The sequence below is a fragment of the Mauremys mutica genome, chromosome 5 (assembly GCF_020497125.1).
Source record: "Mauremys mutica isolate MM-2020 ecotype Southern chromosome 5, ASM2049712v1, whole genome shotgun sequence".
NCBI lineage: Eukaryota > Metazoa > Chordata > Testudines > Geoemydidae > Mauremys > Mauremys mutica.
Window position 1 is genome coordinate 101608867 of NC_059076.1, and position 14060 is coordinate 101622926.

General features: G+C 40.3%; 1 protein-coding gene across 4 annotated transcripts in view; it reads left to right on the plus strand.

Annotated features, from left to right (window-relative positions):
- The window catches only part of RELL1 (RELT like 1), a 46133-nt gene extending 36421 nt beyond the window's left edge, over positions 1–9712 (plus strand). For all 4 annotated transcript variants that reach the window (XM_045019388.1, XM_045019391.1, XM_045019390.1 and 1 more), the window contains exons 7-8: positions 4202–4235; positions 5495–9712. The gene's annotated coding sequence lies outside the window, so the exon portion shown is untranslated. The remainder of the gene's footprint in view (positions 1–4201; positions 4236–5494) is intronic.
- Positions 9713–14060: the final 4348 nt, after the last annotated feature.

The following is a 14060-nucleotide window of genomic DNA, read 5'->3' on the forward strand; positions in this document are numbered from 1 at the left end:
AAATACATACAAACACCAATTAAAGCCACATTTAAGTTTATATTTAAATTTAGAACAATGAGGAGATAATATAGCAAGATATTCCCAATTCAAAAATTGGAATAGATCATTTAACTTTTGGAAACACCCTACTAGGGCAAGGCCCGGTGAGTTTATACCGCACCTATCTGGGATTCTAGGGGTGTTAGGGTAGTACAAATAATAATAGACTAGAAACTGACTTTAAATGGGAGTGAAACTGACATTTTCAAGTCACTTTCTCTTCTGTTTAAAGGTTATTTACTTTCCAGAAGGCTCTTAAACACACTACAGTGATTGGTTTTAAATATTCTCCTTTGAGAACTTCAACTCAAACACCAAGAAAACTCCACATTTTAAAGTTGAGAAAAAATGGAGTCTTGTTTATTATTTAGAGTTTGTACATACATTTTTAAAGTTCCGTCTGTGTTTAGATGCTGTACCTCAGTTCTCATTGCTGTAAAATGGGAATAATAATACTTGCCTGCCTACCATATGGAATTATAAGGATTAGATTGAGATCTGGGGGATAGGAACTGGGCCGCCTTAATGGTTTGTATGGTGCTTAGCACAATGGGGGACTCCTCCTGATTTAAGGACTTTGATCCCTAGTGTAACATTAGTCAGCTGTTGAGATGCCTGCTGATGGTAGCTGAAGGGGACTGTGATGGGTTGGATCACAGAAACCCCCTTGGGAACTGCCAGCTGATGTGCCAAGACTACTTCTGCCCCTGCTTTCCCTGCCAGCTTGAGACTCCAGCACCCTGTTTTGTTGAGCCAGACATGCTAGTCTGCTCCAACACAGACCCAGGGTCTGAACCACGTGCCCCAAAGCTGCAGACTTGACTGAAAGTGGCTTAAAGAAGTGTTCCTGTCTTTAACGCTCAGATGCCCAACTCCCAATGGGGTCCAAACCCCAAATAAATCCATTTACCCTGTGTAAAGCTTATACAGGGTAAACTCCGTAAATTGTTCGCCCTCTATAACACTGATAGAGAGATATGTACAGTTGCGGGGACTGTTCCCCCTCACTGCCTCCTCCCTCAGGACACAGCCCTGTGCCCTCACCCCTCCCTTGCCATGGAGATTGACTCCCCTTTCCCTCCCCACTGCTCCCCTCCCCCAGGATCCAGCACCCTCTGCCCTGCCTTTGGGGGCCCTGTGCTCACTCTTTCTTTCCCACCATCACCACAGGGGACTCCGTGCTCCCTCTGCTCCATCCTCACCACTGGATACTCTCTGCTTCTTCCTGCCACCCACCACTGGGGACCCAGTGCTCCCCCATTCCACCCTGACTGACCCCTTCCTTGCCTGCCCCATCCCCAGAGGCCTGGCTCCTCCCAGGAGCCAACCCTCTTCTCTTTGCCTTGGGCCCGTTAAGTTGTCTGTGTCAGTCCTGCTGTCGTTTGACCCCAGTGAGCTAGGCTGTGCGAGCCCCTCATCTTCCAAGCTGTCAGACTCAGTTTGAATCCCCATCCTTGCATCCCATTGGAAGAGAGTAGCTGCTGATTAGTGGAGACAGAGGAGCGGGAGGGTGAGTGAGCTAGCGCAGTGGAGGAAACTGACTGCAGGAGCCAGAGAATCCTGGTTCCTGAAGGAGAGGACCTGGCTGCATTTAACTGCACATAAGAGCTCTGCCTGGGGCTGGGGTGTGTGCCACAAGCAGACCTCGGGTATGAAACGGGGCGAAACGGTGCCTCTGCTTGTGTTGGTAGATCTTGGCTTTTTAATGGCTATTGCTGCAATGAGGGATAAAGTGACCTACAAAGGACTTCCATTAAAAAAAATTATGCAGTAAAATGGTGACTTGAACACTTCTTTATTTTAATTTTTAAAAAGTGGGTTTTTTGCTTCCCTTTAGAGTCGATTTCTCCCAGCTAACCTGAGGTGATAACTTAATTCTACACTAGGGACTAACCTTGACTCCTTTTCCTAGTCTAACCAAACCCTCAGTTCTCATCTTTGTTTCTTGACTCTGACTCTTGTTTCACTGGTTCTCCTGTCTCCATAAAGGAATATGTCCAGGATAAGACAAGGTTGGGCACACTAATGTGCATGCAGGGTTTTTAAGTTTTTGTTTAAATAAAAAATAAAGAAGAAATCCAGGCTTTCTAATATATATCATGAAGCAGCAAGAAAACGACACACAACATTTAAGTAAAAATTGAGTTCCAGTACATTTGGAGGGTTACCGTAAAAAAGTCTTTATTTCAAACCTATACAAAACTATACATCAAACATGTTTTGTATATTTTTAATCTTTTTGATAGCATACAACTTGATAGTTTTAAGACTCCATTTGTTAAATAAAACAGTATTGCTGCATAAAAGCTACTCTAAAATTTACTGTATCTTTTAAATTTAAAAATAGACTGTACTCTAGGAATGCTAGAAACTTTGAATGTCCATCTAAGACAACCCTGTTTGTATTGTAGAATCTCCCATACGATTTAAGTGGTTGCTCTATATTGAAAACAGAAATAATGTGGGAGTGGAGGAGTGACTCAATGAAAACTTTTGTAAAGTTCATGACAGTCTGACATAACTGTTTTGCAAATCATCTATTTTAGGCCATAATCAGGTCTTGACTGATGGCTAAAACACTTTTCCATAACATAGTTAAAAACTCCTGGTTTTTTTTCCTGTTTGTTCTGGCAAAAAGCTGTTCTAATATAAATTGAATCAAAATCCTATTTCACAGTTGTGTTTCAAAAAATTGAAGCAATAGTCATTTCAGGAATGTAACCCACATATTCCTTTTACTCTCTCCTAAGAAAATATCCTGACTTATTGAAACTGAACAGAGATAGGTACCTGTTCAGAGTTTTTGTGACTGCAGCCATTAAACATATGTTGATGAAATACATTCACATCTAGAGAATTTTGACCCTGATCCTCAGCTACAGTAAAAGAGGACTTCATGCAGTTGCAGGACAGGGAGGTGCAAAAGCATCTTAAAAGCTATGCACCAGCTGCCCACACAGCATGAAGGGGACATTTCTGGCTGCCGAAGATCACTGGGATATAGCAGAGGCAGCCCTGTGCCCTGACATCAGCTGCAGGGTTTGGGCTGGTGTAGGAGCTGTTACAGCATCGCTGTGCCACTTGAGGATTCCCATATGCTGGGGGCATTCTTGCTTTAGGGCAGTTTTGCACAATATTGCCAACAGTTGCCCTACTATCCTTGAAGTTTTCCCTCTGCTCAAATTGCCTGTAGCCAGCGTAGTCTCAGCACTTTTTTGAAGTTAGCCCTGCAGTGGCCCAGCTTAGGCTTGAGTGTCAATGCTAACTTCCTGGAAGTGAGAGATCAGCTTCCCAGAGTTTATCCCCAGCATAGCAATCTGTTCCACCAACTTCATTTATTTTGAAAGTATAAGTTTACTTAGCATATAAGAAAAAAGAGAAAATAATAAAAAGTTTTAAGCAGAATATAAACATAACTAGTCTAAATATTGCAGATAGTATAGCAAGTTCAGACCTTGCATTTGGATTGCAATCTATTGGATAAATAAGATAAAAACTTCACATGGTAGACAGTTCAGTATCTGTAGTCAGTGTCCTCTTTTCTCCCTCTCCAACTGAATTCCAGTTGCCCTGTGTAGAGATTTTTCTAAGGAGTTTAAAAGTTGTGGTTAGCATGTTTGGACATTATCATCTGTTACCTTAAATGTAAACACATAACCATATACTCTCTATTACACCATAGTTAATTAAAATCCTACAAACCTTGTGTAACTTCTTCCCAATCTCTATGAATACAAAAAAGGCACCTTCCCATTTCAAAGTGTCCCTTTGAAGTTTAGCCATTTAAATTGAATGCATGCCTGCTTCATCCTAAAACTAAAGATGCAATCTGCTGTCTTTGACATTTTCTTAAAGATGTCTTTAGCAAGTTAATTACTTTTTTACACTCAGATAACCTTTGTTTACTGGTTTAAGATTGGCAGATAACACAGTACTTGAGAGACAGTACTAACCTTACTAAATGAATAACAAGCGCAATTCATATCAAATAGTCCATGTGCTGCAAGCAAATAATGTTAATTTTTACGGGGAGGGAGAAATCTATAAATCGCAGTACAGATAAACTAGATACAACCATAACAGGATTTATAGAAATCCGAAAGATAAGTAGGTATAATCATTGTCACACCCACTAATGAGTGTCATCTTAAACTTTCAGCACCAGAGCGCCATGGAGAAGTGATATAATTAAGGTAGGTGTGTGTGTGTGTATATATATATATATATATATATATATGTATATATATATATACTCTTTGAATGTCTTTTGTAATAGATTACCCACTTGGTAAAATTCTCATCTCTGCACAGGACACGGTTAAAATTTTAGGAAAGTCATTTTATATGAATATTAAAAAAAGCATTTTCAAATTTTGGACATATTGTTTGCCTAGGGTTTTCTGAGAACACTTAAGTAACTCTGATATACATTAAAATTTTAGCACAGGTAAATCTGCAAAGTTCACTTAAAAAACAAACAAACCCCACATCCGTATCTTTCACTTTTTTAGTATAACTCATAAATGAGAATTGTTCATAATAAATAAAATACATTCTTAACTAGCATCAGCACTGTTACAGATTCTGTACTAGGGTGTAAAAACAACGAGGACTCCTTGTGGCACCCTACAGACTAATAAATTACTTGGGGATAAGCTTTCATGGGCTATAACCCACTTCATCAGATGCATGAAGTGAAAATACAGTAGGCAGGTATAAATATACAGCACATGAAAAGATGGGAGTTGCCTTACCAAGTGGGAGGTCAGTGCTAACAAGGCCAATTCAATCAAGGTGGATGTGACCTATACCCAACAGTTCTTCTTTTGCGTAGAGACTGTACATTGGCCAAATCGGACAGTCTATACGCGAAAGACTAAATGTACACAAATCAGACATCAGGAATTGTAACATTAAAAACCAGTAGGAGAGCACTTCAGTCTCCCTGGACATGCAATAACAGACTTGAAAGTGGCCATTCTTCAGCAAAAAAACTTCAAAAATAGACTTCAACAAGAAACTGCAGAACTGGAATTAATTTGCAAACTTGACGCCATCAAATTAAGCCTGAATAAAGACTGGGAGTGGCTGGGTCACTACAAAAAGTAATTTTCCCTCTGTTGATACTCACCCCTTCTTGTCAACTGTTGGGAATAAGCCACATCCACCTTGATTGAATTGGCCTCACTAGCACTAACCCCCCACTTGGTAAGGCAACTCCCATCTTTTCATGTGCTGTATATTTATACCTGCCTACTGTATTTTCACTCCATGCATCTGATGAAGTGGGGTATAGCCCACGAAAGCTTATGCCCAAGTAATTTATTACTCTGAGGTGCCACAAGGACTCCTCGTTTGCTGATACAAACTAACACGGCTACCCCTCTGAAACCTGTACTAGGGTATGTGCTCTACTGCCATTTTCTGACTTCAGTGTCTTTGCCATCATCAGATGACCTAGTTACTCTAAGGTAACAAGGAGGAAGAGAAAACACACTGAGAAGAGGAGAAGAAGAAAAGACCCAGAGTAAGGAATGTAAATAAGCACTAAAACTCAAGCAACTCTTCTCTACCGGTTGACTTCCTAAAGCCTGTTCAAAATATTGATCTGTATTCTTGCTCATTGTACTATGGATCAAACAGATCTGAATTCGGTGGCAGGGCTCGTGGTGCATTCCTGCGCACAGTTTAGTCATTCACAATCAGGTTGTTAACCCCAGTATAATTGAAAGGTATGCATACAGGTTTTTGTGTTTTTCCCAATTAATTATAAGTTTAATTGTAAGGCATCTGCTATTTATTTACAGTTCTGTTAATCTAAATACATGGCAATTACTTACATTTGAGCATGCTGAAAAAAATCTGCACACATACTGTTCAAGATATTAGTTTAATATAGTGTGCTATCTTCTCCAGTCTGAGGATCCTCCTCCCAAATTGTGGGTTGTCCAGACACTGGTGTTAGAGTAGCCTGTAAACTGCTTTAATCTGTCTGTTGCCAGTGACCCTCTGGGCCCTTACAGCAGCCAGGAATTTTCCAGATAAAGGAACGTTCCTGGTCTTGCAACACTTTTTTCCTCACAAGAGCCCCTCTAGCTGGAATTAAGGGTGGCCTAGGAGCTCAGTGATCAAGAGATCATTCAGTGGCCAGTTAAGCTGGACTCAGGATTGTTTTGTGCACCCAAAGTGGTGCAGAGCAGCTCCAATATAGCAGTGAATCAGGCCACTTGTCATGAGTGGCGTTCCGTTGCATTGTCAACAATGTACTTAAAGTAACTTTTGTAAAGGAAAACCAACAGTCTGTCAGTTTTATTGTGGGGTAAATAGTTTTGTTTGTCGCAGATGGAGTTTTTAGAAGTGTTTGATTACGTGCTGAAACTGAAAACTTAGGAGATGTACTATTATAGGAAATGTGTTTATGTCACTGTAGCTCTTTATAGTTTCTGTGAATGAATCTATGCAGGGGTAGGTCCTAAATACTTAAGATTTGTAGCCAATAAAACATTTCCAGTCACTGATATAGTGTTGGATCCTGTGGTCAGCAGCCTATTCGTTTGCCTTCATCTTACAAAGAAAAATTCATGTAACCCTTGGGGAAAGCAAAAGTTTTTCTACCAAAACTTCCTCACTGCTGTGTCCAAATTAAAATATTTAATGAGCTCAGCAATGTAAACAATGGAAAACATAGGCAGGTTGTATTATATCGGGACAGCTTTATCCTTTATTTCCAAATAAGAAACTTGTGGCATGGTGGCTGTCATGGTTACAGGGATAACTGCACTTTTGACCACTGTCTGGTCTCAGAGCGTTACCCCCTCAGGTCCCGAGCCTGAGGTGTTTACTTCCCCTGGGGTGGTGATTCTCCCACATTTAGAGTGGGTCATGGGCTACATTGGATCAAGTATGCTTATGCCAGCAGATCCAACTACATTCAGCACCTGCTGGTCTTCCTTTGGGAGCTTGTTACCAGTGGCACATACAATGACCAGACGGCCTTCTGTAAACAAAAGTTTTTTAATCTTAACAGTTAGCAACAAAGTAAAACGTAAGAGAGAGGATTTTTAAACAACAAAAGGCCTACGTGTTGTCTGTCTCATCTAAGCCCTTCCACCCTGCGAGAGGAGCCTAGAAAGGCTTAGCTTTGTCAGACATCAAGTCAGGTGTCAGTCTGTTTCCCCTGAACAACTTCCCGATAACCATCTGACTGGTGGCCAGAGAGTCTCTTTAACCAGCCAGAAGTTGTCATCTCACATTCCTGTGCTTTGACTCTGCCGCTCAAAACCTATTGGTGGGCTCCATTGAGGTCAAGCCCACCTCTTGAGTCATTGTTTTGCCTTCCTGCTTGTTTTTTTTACAACAGCCTGCTATTAAACTAAACCAACATCCATAAAGTAAACTTCCCTGACAACAATCAAACATATAGCACACAATACAATATTCAAATATTATTATAGAGCAGCCCCATGTCCTTCAGAGTGTCTCTCTCAAAATAGGTACCCTCAATCCATTAGTGCCAACTATTAAGTCATAATGTCAGTGTCCTTTATCATCTTCATATTTGTGACTCTCACTGATAGAAAATCAATGACTGTTAAGCAGTGCTAATTGTTGTTTGGATCTACTTGCCATGATTACCACTTTGCCTTAGAACTGATCTGTTAATTGGGAACATTTGTGATATTTTGGCAGACTTTGCTGTATAACAGAAACTGAAAAGTGACACTCTTTTGCTCTACTGTGTGCCTAACAAGAATACACATCAATCTGTAGCTTTAATGCATGTCAATAGGGATTATACTAAATCATGAGAAAACTATAAAGCAGTTCAGTCTGCTTCACAAACTTCTTGTAAATAATTGTCTTTGTAACTGATTCATGTTTTAAAATAATGCTGTGTTTTTGTAGCTGTGTCGGTCCCAGGATATTAGACACACAATGTGGGTGAAGTGATATCTCTTATTGGACCAATTCTGTTGGTGAGAGAGACAGAAGTTGGTCCAATAAAAGATATTACCTTACCCACCTTGTCTTTTTAAATGAATACTGTCAATCTTCTTTAGTCTGAGTAAGTGCTCTAATTTTTTTCTTTATCTTTTTGAAAGTGAGGTTTCTCCATCAGCTCATACAATGTTAATTAGCAATATGTGTAACAGCAAAAGAACTTTCCCCTGGCTATCATCTCACATGCCCCATAGGTTGCCACTTAAAGCTCAGGAATGAGGCACGCTGGTGGGTTATTGTAGCTGTATTGCCAACACCAAATGTTCAAAAATCATGAGTTATGCTCACTAAAAATTATGAGATTACGTAAAAATAATAGATTGGATGTTTTTTTTATTTGCCTCCCACTTTTTGAGTCTTCAGGGTGCATTGGAGTTCACATTTTGAAGCTCTCCCCACAGCCATGGGGGCTAGAAACTTACTTTTTCTTTAAGAATGAAGGCTGAAATCGCATATCCCTTGACTCCAGGAGCTAGGGCTTTAAGGAAAACAATTATGGGACTCATGAGAGCTGGCAACGTTGTATATAGGGAAGTTTACGCTGCTGACTGTGCTCTACTTGATCCGTAGGTGGCAGGTGTAGCCCAGACAGCTCAGACCTACAAGAGAAACAAATTTTTTTTGTCAGTTCTAAATAAAATTAAGTCTTTTAACAAATGTTTTATTTATAGTTTTCAAGAACTAAATTCCAAAAGTAACTTTTATCTGAGCCCGACTGCTACTTGGGAATAAATCCAAAGAATTAATCGATTTTTCATTATTATTGTAAATAAGATTTCTTTTCTTCACTCAGCTTTAACTCAGACTACCAAAATAATCTTAAAACTACTAAAAGAGACACTTAAATTGAGAAATCCTTGGCCTACTTTTTTTCCGCCTTAGGTTTGCAGATTTCACTCTGTTTTCATGAACAGCTCTACAGCATACTAAAATGTATGCAGAAGGAATTTAAATAGTGCCAGTATATTAATTTCAGGATTCCAGGATATTGAGAGATTAGGTGTAACTGAAGTGTACATATGTGACAGTATTTTTAATATTAAAATTACTGGATGAAAATGTGGACTCTAGAGTGAAAGTTGTTTTGTACTTACACAGCCAAACTAAACAGTTCATTGTTTTGAATATGAAGATGCACAATTGTAGAGTATCCCAAAAACTTGAAAAATTGAGATTTTATTCTGATAAGAGAACATTTTAGTAATATGTGGCTTAACACTGTGAGTAAATATGCTCAAGAGTGAAAATGTTTAATATATATATGCTATTTTTACTTAATTTAACAATAGTTGCTATTTTGATTCCATTGGAAATATGCAAAAATGTTATATCCAGTACATTCAACATGTAAAATCTTATTAATGGAGATTATCTAGTAATTATTAAACGTGAATTTCTACGTACGTACATAAGGCTAATGTTTGTGGGAAGTAAAATGTGTATTGCCACTTTAGCAAAATAATTTGGTGAATGTGTGATCTTATTGTATATAACAAACACTACTAACAGCATTTTTCAGTGATACAAACGTTGTCATCACCAAAAAACCAAATAAACCAGTTTTTCTTAATCTTGCACATCAACTGTATTTTTAACAATATGGTTTGTATAAGACTTTTGTACTACCAAAGTAGTAATAAATAAATAAATAAATTGATTCTTTAATTCCCTTGTGTTCCTGTTTTTAAAAACCTTAATTCTTAAAAATATATACATTCTGTGTATTTGTAGCTATTGTGTTTGCACTATAGTGAAATTGTCAAGCTCTGTGGGGTGGCAAGGAATTTATGCCACACTTTCACTTTCGCTGCTTAACTTCCAGTGAAAGACCACCTGTAGATCCTTTTTTTGAAATATATTTAATGTAGGAAGACAGATGACGTGCTTTAAACCTAAGATTTGAAGAATCGGTGCCAAATATATTAGGTGTGCACAATTCTCAATTTACTTTTCACATGCAATTTTTCTTGCGGTATTTACAAATGACAGGAAGTTATTTGTATTTGTTGCTTCTCAGCCTGGCCTGCAGTGAAGTTACAAAGTTCTTTGTCACATTGCGATCTCCATGACAGCAGCTGTAATAACTGTTATGGCAACTATATAATTATGACTTCATTGCAGGGTGGATCAGGAGGAAGCCCAAAGCAAGTTATTACTGGGATTAACCCATGTTGGGTTATCGATATGCCACCAGGATAGGTATGTCCTGCAACCTTTGCTATTTTATACAAAAAGAACGGGAGTCCTTGTGGCACCTTAGAGACTCTCAAATTTATTTGAGCATAAGCTTTCGTGGGCTACAGTGTTTCTACCTACATCATGAAAACTAGCTTGAAAAAGGCCTTTTGTGAAGGCTTTTGGTTTTTTAAATTGAATACTGCAGTCTATGGTGCAGGTTGAGCCATTTTCCTTTTGTTTCAATCTTCTAAATGTTGGAGCACCCTAGAAAGAGCTTAGCCCCAGATCACAACTGGTGTTTGTGTTGCAATGCCCAACTTTTAGGTACCAAGAAAATCATTGAAATCCACAAAGCCTGAGTTAGGTGCCACAAAAGCAAGCATCCTAGGCAGCCCCCTGCTTAAGTGAGCCAATAGGACACATCCCTTCTGTCAGTACTTCTAAGCCCCACCTCTCTCTGGAATTTAGGCACCTAAATCCAAGATGTAGATGCCCCCCTCTGCTTGGGATTTACAGCAGGGAAACCCTCACCCAGAGATAAGTGACTAAGCCGTTCTTTGCAAGAAATGGCTGGAGGAGGTGATGCTACAAGTGCCTCCCTTATAACTTTTAGCCCGGTGGTTAGAGCCTTCACTGAGGATGTGGGAGACGCAGATTCAGTTCCCTCCTCTGTCTGAATATGGGGGAAGAGAGGATTTAAACAAGATTGTCCCCCCCTTCAGGTAAGCGCAATACCGACTGGGCTATGGGATATTTTGATGTGGGTCTCTCCCCATCTCTCCTGTTGAAGATGTTCCATTCTGGATAAATAATCATTGGAGCAGGGGGACTGGACCTGGGTCTCCCACCTCCCAAGTGGGAGTAAATTGTGATGCTGTCTAAACAGGTTTCCAGCTATGTCATGCAGACAGACTAGCTCAGAATAGAGCAACGAGGCAATTCACTTGTGTATGAATATCAAAGAAGGGTTGAGTATCAATATTCAGGCCAATTCATTTGTTGTGATAGAAATCAAGAGAGGTGTTGATTGTATTGTTTTCATCTGTCTGTGGCCTGTACTTAATTAGCCTTAGATTGAAATGTGTGTTAGCATTTAAATAAAAGTGAATTGACTTGATGTGTAAGCTGCATGAAAACTAATAAAGAATTGTTTCTGGTTGTCACTTTGTGTTTACATTATGTTTACCCATTGGAGATTGGAGTGTTGGTTATGTTAATTAAGGAACATATTTACCTCAAAGCCTGGTGGGTCGTTCTGTGTTCTGCAATGAGGAATATGGAGCCATGCTGTGATGGTAACGCTTGCCAGGCTGTTTTCAGCTATAAGAAAGGACCCTGGGAGTGATTCTGCATCTCTGATCTATTTGGATGCTGTCAGGAGCCATTCCAGATACAAGACAGAGGACCCCAAAGCCATTTTGGGCAGCCCTGAGAGACCTATGGGAAACTAGCAGCTACCACATTGCTCCCATCATTTGGACTTACAGACTCTGATTTCTACCTTTTTTAACCTCTCAATATCTCTCATTTCTTTTTCTTAGCTAATAAATCTTTAGTTTACTAACAGATTGGCTATAGCGTTGTTTTTGGTGAGATCCAGAGCATCGGCTGACATGGGGTAAATGACTGACTCTTTGGTGTTGGGTGTAACCTAATGCGTGGTGGTTTTTGGTTTTAATAACCTTTCTTCACAGAAGTCCAGTTTGAGTGGCAAGATATGCTGGAGAGCCTGGGGACCATTGTACCTCCATGGTAAGGCTAATATAGTAATTCAGGAGTGAACACTTGTTACTGGTTTGGTAAAATCTAATTATAGACTATACCACCAGTTTGGGTGTGTTCACTGTTTTCTGACAGTCTCACCTGAGTTTGGGACACTGAGTTGTGAGCCACACTCCAGACTCCATGACATATATATTTATCCAAAATGTGTGTCTCACTTAACTCTTCCTTTCCTGGTTTTCAGAGGCTTGAGATCTCAGCATTCTGGAAGGGTCTGAGAGAGCTCCAGCCAACTTTTAACTCTATGGTAGCTAAACTTTTTGTCAGTGAATCTTGTTTTATTGAAAAAACATTTTTTTTGACTTAATGGTCATTTAGGCTGTTCCTCACCTAGGTTTGCAGTTGATACATTAGTGGGGCTAGGTAATAACAAAAAGACTGAGGTTTTATATAGCACTTTTCATCAGTAGATCTCAAAGTACTTTTGTATAGAATCATAGATTATTAGGGGTGGAAGGGACCTCAGGAAATCATCTAGTCTAACCCCCTGCTCAAAGCAGGACCAATCCCCAACTAAATCCCCAAATGGCCCCCTCAAGGATTAAACTCACAACCCTGGGTTTAAGCAGGCCAATGCTCAAACCACTGAGCTATCCATTGATTGCCCGTTTTACAGATGGGAAAGGGAGGCAGATAAAGGTGAAGTGACTTGACCAAGTCTCCCAGCAGGCCAGTGGCAGAGCCTTGAATAGGCCCAATATACGGATCTCTTTACTAGGCCACATAGTTGCTGTGTGACTGTGCTCCTCCCTCCTGCTCTACCTTTAGTTTATAGTGGAATGGGGATAATTGTGCTTAGAAGGTCTAATTGCTAACAGTGCCTGTGTGAGAATTCTCAGACATGGCCTACATGAGGCATAGAATCTAAACAGTTTTACTGCATGGTGGCTACTATAACTTTTAAGTGCACGAGAGAAGACAGCTGAGTGTCTTCTACCCTACCACCTAGATAAGCCCCTCCCACCCCAGGCACCAATATTTCCAGCTCACTCTCTTCTTCCCATCCCATTAAGCTATTAGTAAGCACTGTAGAGACTGTTGGCATGTAAGAAGATGCTCTTTGCTGTCTTGTTTCCTCTGTTGCTGTGTCCACATCGCAGGCAGCAGCTTTCAGGAGGGCTGCCCACTTCCTTGGTTATAAAGCCTGGGCTAGGTCGGTCATCCCCACTACCCATCCCCAGCTGGGCCTTACACCCAAACTCCTCTTATCCTTTCCCATCTGTAGTCACCTGTCCCAGCTACCATTTGTATGTGAAATGTATTTTCTTTTCAAAAATAGTTTGGGCACCTTCTCAATTATTTGCTGTTCTCAGATACATTTTCCAAAATAAAATTAAATAAAAAAAATGAAACTTGGCAGAAGTGGATTTTACTCAAATATTTACAGTTCACTCTGACTTCTGTGCAGAATGGGTTTCAAACTTCAAAGTTGCTAGACTGTGAATTGTAGGAAATTTTTTCCCCCAAGGGTATGTATCTTAGGAACCCCTTGCTCAAATAAGCCCCACCATGACTGACTTACCCTACCCTACTCTACTCTCCCAGGAGGAATGGGAAATTTGAAGACAATCCATGTGAGCACCTGGAAGAGTTGTTCTTTAAGCAGGAAGGGCTTCCCAACCTTAACTAAAGCAAAGCTGGTGCTTCTGCTGTAATGTAGTATGAAATCAATCATCGTCAGTTGCTTTGCTGATCCAGATCCCCAGCACAGGGTAGTGCTGAAAGAGGGACTTTTGAAGGAGGGAAGGGGCTTTATACATCCTTCTGAAGCACAGAAGGCTCCAGAATGCTGAGTGTTCCCATTCTCCCTTCTCTCTGCTGGAGAGCCTGTGATGTGCAACAAGCATGCCCATTCTCACCTCCTCACTCCAATCTCAGGAATGTGTTTGTGGTGTATTTCTGCAGCATGCCTGTATTTCTCATCTCTCTACCCAGGGGGGCAGGGCTTCCCCAGATCCTGGCTCACGTAGGGGGCAGGGCGCAGGGTTCAGACCTAGCGGGACATGGTCTCTCTGATACCAGCTTACAATGGCAGGGAGGGGTTGAGAAGGGCTTAG